The following is an 8,850-nucleotide window of genomic DNA, read 5'->3' on the forward strand; positions in this document are numbered from 1 at the left end:
CTGCTCCTCCTTGTCCTCGTCCTCCTCGTCCTCCTCGTCCTCCTCGTCCTCCTCGTCCTCCTCGTCCTCCTTGTCCTCCTCGTCCTCCTCCTCCTTGTCCTCCTCCTCTTCCTCATCCCCCTCATCCTCCTCCTCGTCGTCCTCATCCTCCTCCTCGTTGTCATCCTCCTCATCATCATACTCCTCCTATTCCTCGTCCTCATCCTCCTCCTCATCCTCGTCCTCCTCTTCCTCCTCCTCGTCCCCGTCCTCCACCTCAACCTCCTCATCCTCCTTCATCTCGGCCTCCTTGGCTTCTTCGTCCTCCTCGTCCTCGTCCTCCTCATCCTCATCCTCCTCATCCTCCTGCTCGTTGTCATCCTCCTCCTCATCATCCTCCTCCTCTTCCTCGTCCTCGTCCTCCTCCTCAACCACCTCCTCGTTCTCGTCCTTGTCCTTGTCGTCCTACACCTCCTCCTCCGCCGCCTCCAGCTCCTCCTTGTCCTCCTTGTCCTCCTCCTTGTCCTCCTCCTCCTCGTCCTCATCCTCCTCGTCCTCCACGTCCTCCTCGTCCTCCACGTCCTCCTCGTCCTCCACGTCCTCCTCCTCCTCCTCGTCCTCCTCGTCATCCTCCTCCTCCTCATTCTCCCATACCTCGTTCTCATCCTCCTCCTTCTGCTCCTCGTCCTCCTCCTCGTCCTCCTCCTCTTCCTCCTCCTCGTCCTCCACCTCTTCCTCCTCCTCCTCCTCGTCCTCCGCCTCCTCCTCGTCCTCCTCCTCGTCCTTCTCATCCTCCTGCTCCTCCTGATCCTCCTCCTCATCCTCCTCATCCTCCTCCCCCTCATCCCCCTTCTCGTCCTCACCCTCATTCTACTCCTCCTCGTCCCCCTCCTTATCTTCCTTTTCTTCCTCCTCCTCCTCCTCCTCATCTTCCCCCTCCTCCTTCTCCTCCTCCTCTTTATCCTCCTCCTCATCCTCCTCCTCCTTCTCCACCTCGGCTTCCTTGGCCTCTTCGTCCTCCTCGTCCTCGTTCTCCTCGTCCTCCTTGTCCTTCTCGTCCTCCTCCTCGTCCTCATCCTCGTCCTCGTCCTCGTCCTCCTCTTCCTCGTCCTCCTCTTCCGCATTTTCCTCGTCCTCCTCATCCTCCTCTTTCTCCTCCTCCTTGTCCTCCTCATCCTCCTCTTTCTCCTCCTCCTCGTCCTCCTCTTCCTCCTCTTCCTCCTCCTCCTCGTCCTTCTCGTCCTCCTCTTCCTCCTCCTCCTCTTCCTCCTCCTCCTTCTCCTCCTCCTCCTCCTCCTCATCCTCATCCTACTCCTCCTCCTCCTCCTCTGCCACCTCCTCCTCCTCCTTGTCCTCCTCCTCATCTAACTCCTCCTCCTCCACCTTGGCCTCCTTGGCTTCTTCGTCCTCCGTGTACTCGTTCTCCTCATCCCCGTTCTCCTCATCCTCCTGGTCCTGGTCCTGGTCCTGGTCCTCGTCCTCCTCCTCATCTTTGTCCTCCTCCTCATCCTCCTCCTCCTCCTACTTCTTGTCCTCCTCCTCCTCCTCCTCCTTCTCATCCTCCTCCTCCTCAGCCTTCTCCTCGTCCTCGTCCTCCTCCTCCTCGTCCTCTTCCTCATCCTCATCCACGTCCTCATCCTCCTCTTCCTCGTCAGCCTCCTCCTCCTCCTCCTCCTCGTCCTCATCCTTCTCCTCCTCCTCCACCACCTCCTCCTCCTCCTCTTTGTCCTCCTCCTCATCCAACTCCTCCTCCTCCACCTTGGCCTCCTTGGCCTCTTTGTCCTCCTTGTACTCGTTCTCCTCATCCCCGTTCTCCTCATCCTCCTGGTCCTGGTCCTGGTCCTGGTCCTGGTCCTCCTTGTCCTCCTCCTCATCTTCGTCCTCCTCGTCCTCGTCCTCATCCGCCTCCTCCTCCTCCTCCTACTTGTCCTCATCCTCCTCCTCCTCAGCCTTCTCCTCGTCCTCCTCCTCATCCTCCACCTTGGCCTCCGTGGCCTCTTCGTCCTCCTCATCCTCGTTCTCCTCGTCCTCGTTCTCTTCATCCTCCTGGTCCTTGTCCTCCTCCTCCTGGTCCTCGCCCTCTTCCTCCTCAGCCTCCTTCTCCTCCTCATCCGCATCCTCCTCATCCTCCTGCTCGTCGTCCTCCTCCTCATCATCCTCCTCCTCATCCTTGTCCTCGTCCTTGTCCTTGTCCTCGTCGTCCTACTCCTCCTCCTCCGCCTCCTCCAGCTCCTCCTATTCCTCCTTGTCCTCCTCCTCCGCCTCCTGCTCGTCCTCATCCTCCTCCTTGTCCTCCATGTCCTACTCCTCCTCCTTCGCCTCCTCCTCCTCCTCCTCCTCCTCCTCCTCATTCTCCCATACCTCGTTCTCATCCTCCTCCTCGTCCTTCTCCCTCCTCCTCATCCTCCTCCTCATCCTCTTCCTCCTGCTCCTCCTCGTCCTCCTCCTCCTCGTCCTTGTCATCCTCGTCCTCCTCCTCCTCATCCTCCTCCTCATCCTCCTCCTCCTCGTCTCCTTGTCTTCCTCCTCCTCCTCCCCCTCCTCCTCCTTCTCCTCATCCTCAACCTCGGCCTCCTTGGCCTCTTCGTCCTCCTCGTTCTCCTTGTCCTCGTCCTCGTCATCCTCCTCCTCCTACTTGTCCTCCTCCTCGTCCTCCTCCTCGTCCTCCTCGTCATCCTCCTCGTCCTCCTCATCGTCGTCCCCCTCCTCGTCGTCGTCCTCCTCCTCCATCTCCTCTTCCTCATCTTCCTCATCAACCTCCTCCTCCGCCTCCTCATCCTCCTCCTCGTCCTCCTCCTCCTCGTCCTCCTCCTCTTCCTCCTCCTCGTCCTCCTCCTTCTCCTCATCCTCCACCTCGGCCTCCTTGGCCTCTTCGTCCTCCTCGTCCTCGTTCTCCTCGTCCTCGTCGTCCTCCTCCTCCTCCTTGTCCTCCTCGTCATCCTCCTCGTCCTCCTCGTCGTCGTCCTCCTCCTCCTCCTCGTCCACCTTCTCCATCTCCTATTCCTCATCTTCCTCATCAACCTCCTCCTCCGCCTCCTTATCCTCCTCCTCGTCCTCGTCATCCTCCTCGTCCTCCTACTCCTCATCCTCATCCTCCTCCTCCTAGTCCTCCACCTCGACCTTCGTGGCCTCTTCATCCTCCTCGTCCTTGTTCTCCTCATCCTCCTGGTCCTCCTGGTCCTCCTCCTCCTCCTCCTCCCCCTCAACCCCCTTCTCATCCTCACCCTCATCCTACTCCTCCTAGTCCTCCTCCTTTTCTTCCCTTTCTTCATCCTCCTCCTCCTCCTCCTCCTCCTCCTCTTTGTCCTTGTCCTCCTCCTCCTCATCCTCCTCCTCTGCGTCCTCCTCCTCCTCCTCCGCGTCCTCCTCCTCCTCCTCCACCTCGGCCTCCTTGGCCTCTTCCTCCTTCTCGTCCTCATTCTCATCGTCCTCGTTCTCGTAATCCTCCTGGTCCTCGTCCTCGTCCTCGTCCTCGTCCTCGTCCTCCTCCTCCTCGTCCTCATTCTCATTGTCCTCGTCCTCATCCCCTTCATCCTCGTCCTCCTCGTCCTCCTCGTCCTCTTCGTCCTCGTCCTCATCCTGCTCCTCGTCCTCATCCTCCTCCTCCATGGCCTCTTCGTCCTCCTCGTCCTTGTTCTCCTCCTCCTCCTCCTCCTCCATGGCTTCTTCGTCCTCCTCGTCCTTGTTCTCCTCATCCTCCTGGTCCTCGTTCTCCTCCTCCTCGTCCTCCTCCTCCTGCTCCTCCTCCTCATCCTCCTCCTCATCCTCCTCCCCCTCAACCCCCTTCTCGTCCTCACCCTCATCCTACTCCTCCTAGTCCTCCTCCTTTTCTTCCCTTTCTTCATCCTCCTCCTCCTCCTCCTCCTCCACCTCGGCCTCCTTGGCCTCTTCCTCCTTCTCGTCCTCATTCTCATCGTCCTCGTTCTCATAATCCTCCTGGTCCTCGTCCCCATCCTCATCCTCGTCCTCATCCTCCTCGTCCTCATCCTGGTCCTCCTCGTCCTCGTCCTCGTCCTCCTCCTCCTCGTCCTCCTCCTCCTCCTCCTCGTCCTCCCCGTCCTCCTCTTCCTCTTCCTCGTCCTCGTCCTCGTCCTCGTCCTCCTCGTCCTCGTCCTCCTCCTCCTCGTCCTCCTCGTCCTCCTTGTCCTCGTCCTCGTCCTCCTCCTCCTCGTCCTCCTCTTCCTCTTCCTCATCCTCATCCTCATCCTTGTCATCCTCCTCCTCCTCGTCCTCGTCCTCGTCCTCGTCCTCGTCCTCGTCCTCCTCGTCCTCCTCGTCCTCCTGGTCCTCCTCGTCCTCCTGGTCCTCCTCGTCCTCATGCTCGTCCTCGTCGTCGTCCTCCTCCTCCTCGTCCTCCTCCTCCATGGCCTCTTCATCCTCCTCGTCCTCGTTCTCCTCATCCTCCTTGTCCTCGTTCTCCTCCTCCTCGTCTTCCTCCTCCGCATCCTCCTCCTGCTCCTCCTCATCCTCCTCCTCCTCCCCCTCATCCCCCTTCTCGTCCTCACCCTCATCCTACTCCTCCTCGTCCCCCGCCTTTTCTTCGTCCTCCTCCTCCTCGTCCTCCTCCTCCTCGTCCTCCTCCTCCTCTTCTTCCTCCTCATCCTCCCCCTCCTCTCCCTCCTCCCCCTCCTCGTCCTCACCCTCATCCTACTCTTCCTCATCATCCTCCTCCTCCTCCTTCTCATCCTCCTCCTTCTCCTTCTCATCCTCCTCCTCCTCCTCATCCTCTTCGTCATAGCTCTCCTCGTCCTCGTTGTCATCCTCATTGTCGTCCCCCTCCTCCTCCTCTTCCTCCTCCTCGTCCTCTTCCTCCTCCTCGTCCTTGTCCTCGTCCTCCTCCTTCTGCTCCTCGTCCTTGTCCTCCACCTCGTCCTTCTCCTCCTCCTCGTCCTCCTACTCATCCTCTTCCTCTTCCTCCTCCTCGTCGTCCTCCTCGTCCTCATCCTCCTCCTGCTCCTCCTCATCCTCCTCCTCCTCGTCCTCCCCCTCCTCTTCCTCTTCCTCCTCCTCGTCGTCCTCCTCATCCTCCTCCTCCTCATCCTCCTCCTCGTCCTCCTCTTCCTCGTCCTTCTCGTCCTCATCCTCCTCCTGCTCCTCCTCATCCTCCTCCTCATCCTCCTCCTCCTCGTCCTCCCCCCCATCCCCCTTCTCGTCCTCACCCTCATCCTACTCCTCCTTGTCCCCCTCCTTTTCTTCCTTTTCTTCGTCGTCGTCATCCTCCTCCTCCCCCCCCTCCTCCCTGTCCTCCTCCTCCTCGTCCTCACCCTCATGCTCATTATTTTCATCCTCTTCCTCCTCGTCGCACTCCTAATCCTCATCCTCATCCTCCTCCTCCTCATCCTCATCCTCTTCCTCTCTATCCTCCTTCTCCTCCTCCTCCTCATCCGCCTCTTCCTCCTTGTCCTCCTCCTCGTCCTCCTCCTTGTCCTCCTTGTCCTCCTCCTTGTCCTCCTCCTCCTCGTCCTCATTCTCTTCCTCGTCCTCCTCATCCTCCTTGTCCTCCCCTTCCTCCCCCTCCTCCCTTTCCTTGTCCTCACCCTCGTCCTAATTGTCCTCGTCCTCGTCCTCCTCGTCCTCCTCCTCGTCCTCCTCCTTGTCCTCTTCGTGCTCGTTATGTTCCTCATTTTCTTCCTCCTCCTCCTTGTCCTCCTCCTCCCCCTCCTCGTCATCCTCATCGTCCTCGTCTTCGTCCTCGTCCTCCTCGTTCTCCTCCCCCTTGTCCTCTTCCTCGTCCTCCTTGTCCTCTTCCTCCTCCTCCTCCTCCTCCCCCTCCTCCCCGTCCTCCTCCTCGTCCTCACCCTCATGCTCGTTATTTTCCTCCTCTTCCTCCTCGTCGCACTCCTCATCCTCCTACTCTCCTCCTCCTCCTCGTCCTTATCCTCGTCCTCATCATCCTCCTCCTCCTCCTCCTCCGCCTCCTCCTCCTTCATTTCGTTCTCATCCTCCCCCTCCTCCCCCTCCTCGTCCTCACCCTCATGCGACTCATCCTCGTCCCGTCCTCCTTCTCCTCCTCCTCCTCCTCCTTGTCCTCGTCGTCCTCCTCCTCCTCCTCTTCCTCGTCCTCCTCATCCTCCTCGTCCTCCTCCTCATCCCCCTCCTCCTCGTCATCCTCCTCTTCCTCCTGCTCGTCCTCCTCCTCTGCCTTGTCATCTCCTCATCCTCCTCATCCTCCTCGTTGTCTTCTTCTTCCTCGTCCTTGTCGTCATCCTTCTCCTTGTCCTCTTCGTCCTCCTCCTCCTTGTCCTCCTTCTCCTCTTCCTCCCCCTCCCCCTCCTCCTCGTCCTCCTCCTTATCAAAAGAGAAAAATCACCTCAGGTCCCTGATTGGGAGCAGTCTTGGGATCCCAGCTTGGATATAAAGTGCCTAAACAAGAGATGGAAAGACTCTAGGAGATTCCAGGTGGAGTCTCCAGTGGACCTCGGAACAGAGAGCGGTTTGCAATCACAGGGGTAGAAAAGGCAGGATGGGCATTCTGTGGGTGAGCCTCTGGCACCCAGCCACGCTCCCAGCGCTGCCCCCTTTTGCTTTGCCATTTTTGTTGAGTTCTCAGTAAATTTTAAGAACTCATTTCCATATCGGATCTGGGTCGTTTATAACAGTTCCAGGGGCCCCACAGTGTCGCAGTGCTCCCTGCGCACCCTGAGGCCCCACATCAGCCAGCCCAGGCCATTGCCACGCTCCCAGTCACTCCCAGCATGATCCCAGTGACTCCCAGTCTCTCTCAGCATATCCCGGTTTCCCCCAGCATGCTCCTGGTCACTGCCACTTCCTCCCAGTTGCTTCCAGCATGATTCCAGTTGCCCACAGCCACTCCCAGTCACCCTCAGTGATGTCCCTGTTGCTCCTGGTATATCTCAATTGCCCCCAACGTGGTCCAAATTTCCCCCAGCATGCTCCTTGTCATTCCCAGTATGATCCAAATCACCCTCAGTGTGATCCTAGTTATCTCCAGCATAGTTCCAGTTGCTCCCAGTTGCCCCTAGTACTGTCCCAGTCACTGCAAGTATGACCTCAGTGGCCCCCCAGCACAGACACAGTCACTCCCAGTTGCTCCCAGTTTCCCTCAGCATGCTCATTCCCAGTCACCCCAGTTGCCCCAGCATGGTTCCAGTTGCCCCCAGCATGATCTCATTCATTCCCAGTATATCCCAGTTGCCTCCAGCACACACCCGTCATTCCCAGTTGCTCCCAGTAGCTCCCAGTAGCCCTCAGTGTGGTCCCAGTGGCTCCCAGTATTTCCATGTCAGTGCTCCCGGCGCTGCTCCCAGCCCTGATCCGTGGGGATGGGAATGTCCCGCTCCCTTCCCGGGGTAGGCTCACACCTGAGCCAGGTGTGCAGGGCAGGACCTTGCCCTGAGCCCAAGCCCTGTCCCCCCTGCAGGATCTGCTTCCCATCGGCCTCTTCCTCCTGCGGCCCCAAGCCCAGCTCGGTGCTGAACGAAGGGCGCTGGGCCGGGGTCATCCCCCGGTGGGGGCTGCGCACCCCCTCTGCCCCGTCCCCAAATTCCCTCCCGGGGCAGCAGGGGCTGGCTCAGGAGCCCTGGGGTTCCTGGGGCTCCTGCTTTGCTTCCTAAGGAAAAGAACCGTCCTTCTCCTCCAGGCGCCCATGGCTATTGGAGAATGGCTAGAGGAGCAGGGACATGGCTCATTGATAGAATTATTGGATCAATAAAAGAACTGCAAGCAGAGGTTTGTGTGAGAAACTAACAGCATGGGAAAAGCACCTGTGTGAAACAGGCCTGGGAACAAAAAGGGAGTTTTGAAGACTTGCAGCTGTGCTGATAAGATGTGCTGACCATGAGAAGGGAGGGTGAACTCTGAATTCTTTAAGCATAACATAGCTAGTAGAATTTTGCCAATGTAGTCTAATTATGTAGAAGCAGAAATGTGCTGTGATAGGTTTAAGCCGATTAAGAGTTAACAAGCTTGCATACTATATAAGTGTCTCTGGATTGCTAATAAACAGAGCTTGCTTGCTTCTATCAACCATATTGGCTGGCCTGCAATTTCTCCTCTCGCCGGAGCCCTCGGAGTCCTCGAACACTTTTCCAACACATGGCGCTCGAACTCGGACTGGCACTTCGTTTCCTTTGGCTCGGCGGGACAACTGCGGCACCGGAGCAGCGCCGGAGGGCGTAGGGATTGGCGGCTGCAGGCTGGCACCTGATCCCAGCCTGGACCGCCCGAACAGCGGGGTCCACCGTTTGGTTGACAAGGGCTAAACCTCACAGGCTGCACGACCCTGACAGCAGGGACAGCACAGTTAGACGCAGTTTGCGGTCAGACGCAGTTTGCGGTTAGACGCAGTCGTTGCGGTAGGACGCAAATATGGAACCAGAGGTGGCCCTTGGTTTATTTTTACGCTTTTTAGAAAAGCGGGGAATTAAGGAGATAAATCTTAATAAGGAATGTGTGGGGTTAGTGGAGTTTGCAAAGGCAAAGGGGTTTTTTAAAGAGTCGGGGTCGTTGTTTCATGAACAGCAATGGAGAGAATATGGTGAATGTTTGTGGAATTTAGTAATAGACAAGAATAAGGAAGCTAAGAAGTTAATGAAGCCCTGGAGAGCAGTTACTAATTGCCTAAAACGGTATCAGGTTGAAAAGCAGGTAGCAGCAGTTGCTACAGCTCATTTAGAAGGCAAAGACCCTCCACCGGACATTATGACACTCGGGAGCGATTATGTTCCCACGCCACCAATTGGGTGTCCTGTAACTGTAAAACCCCCTACAGATCTGACACCGCGTACCGTATCTACTGCACCCCCGGTGAGAAAGCAGGACGAGTTACCAGACGGCGACAAAAAAGGAGTTAGAACAGGAAGCCGCTAGATGTCGCCATGAGCCTGCTGGAATCGAAATTCACAGAGCATG

At 58.1% G+C, this 8,850-nt stretch overlaps 1 pseudogene; it reads right to left on the bottom strand.

Moving 5' to 3' along the window:
- Positions 1–696: 696 nt before the first annotated feature.
- LOC125338026 lies at positions 697–5,909 on the bottom strand (annotated as a pseudogene).
- Positions 5,910–8,850: the final 2,941 nt, after the last annotated feature.

This window comes from Corvus hawaiiensis, chromosome 24 (assembly GCF_020740725.1).
Source record: "Corvus hawaiiensis isolate bCorHaw1 chromosome 24, bCorHaw1.pri.cur, whole genome shotgun sequence".
NCBI classification, from domain to species: domain Eukaryota; kingdom Metazoa; phylum Chordata; class Aves; order Passeriformes; family Corvidae; genus Corvus; species Corvus hawaiiensis.